The sequence below is a fragment of the Petaurus breviceps genome, unplaced genomic scaffold (assembly GCF_028583685.1).
Source record: "Petaurus breviceps papuanus isolate PSGF00001 unplaced genomic scaffold, PetGlider_PUasm1.0 688, whole genome shotgun sequence".
NCBI classification, from domain to species: domain Eukaryota; kingdom Metazoa; phylum Chordata; class Mammalia; order Diprotodontia; family Petauridae; genus Petaurus; species Petaurus breviceps.
The window spans coordinates 16,394,572-16,395,784 of NW_027186457.1; the positions used below are offsets into that span (position 1 = coordinate 16,394,572).

General features: G+C 35.4%; 1 pseudogene; it reads right to left on the reverse strand.

Annotated features, from left to right (window-relative positions):
* Positions 1-907: 907 nt before the first annotated feature.
* Positions 908-1,008, reverse strand: LOC138174484 (U6 spliceosomal RNA; annotated as a pseudogene).
* Between the last annotated feature and the right edge of the window lie 205 nt (positions 1,009-1,213).

Here is a 1,213-nt window from a genome sequence, read left to right on the forward strand (position 1 = left end):
AAGAAGGAATTAAATGCTCACAAATAAGCATTCATGGCTGAGACTGGAAAGCCCCTTTAGGGACTCAAAAATCTAAAGAACTTACAGATTTCCAACAATAAAATGTATTTTTAAAGGACTTTGAAGATTTGACCTTGATTGACATAATATACTCAAGATTCCCAGACAATGTAAATGTCATGGGAAAAAGAGAGTTGTGTTTTTAATCTGGCACGTATACATTATAAGCAGATAGCATTTTCTTAAAATAAAATATGAAATATATCTGATCATTCTAAAGGACTTTCAACTTCTTGGTTTTTTATGTTCTTTGCTGAAGTGGATATTGCAAAGAGGAAATTCATTTACTGAGTCCTACTAACAGGAAGGCTGTTTCTGAAAATGAATGAAATGTCTGCATTTGGAAATGAAAAATAAAATGCAAATGTAGCAAAAATATACAATTTGGGCTGATTACAGTAGGAGGTCAGCTTGGCAGATGAGCTTCTTGAAATAGATCATGAAAATTGTATAAGTTAATTCTGTTGCATGCTGAGATATTATGGGCAGTGCTTCTAATGCCTTGGACCAGGAAGCTTGCAATCACTGTGGTTATTATAGAAGATGTTTATGCTATCTCCAAACAATAGTCTAAAAATCTATTCTCTTGATTCCTGTTAAGGGCTAGGTCTTTTTTTTTTTAACTTCTGAATTTAATTAGCATGGAGCCATTTTAAAAAATGAATTTACATAGTATACACAGCACCCAAACAGTGGAGTGCTTAGAGCATATGTAAGTCCTGCAAAAGATATGTTAGAATATTCAAGATACCACTGTTTTTAAGATTTATTCAAGTGATACAGTGATACAAGCTTTATAATACCTCCTGAAGTTATCAAGCTATATTTATTTATCTACTAATTATTTTCAGATATGGAAAGCTTCACAAAATTATGTGTTATTTTTGCACAGGAGACAAGCTAATTTTCTCTGTCATTTAAATTTTAGCATATGTGCTGCCAAAGCAAGTGTTCAGAGGGACTAGAACTTTTTTTATTAAGCAATCAGGGTTAAGTAACTTGCTCAAGGTTACATGGCCAGGTGTTTCTGGGTGGGTGCTAAGTGTCTGATGCCGGGATTCGTTCTCCAGGTTGTTCTGACACTGGAGCCGGTGCTCTTACTCGCTGTGCTACCTGGCCGCCCCAGGGACTAGAACTTCTAACAGGGGTGGGG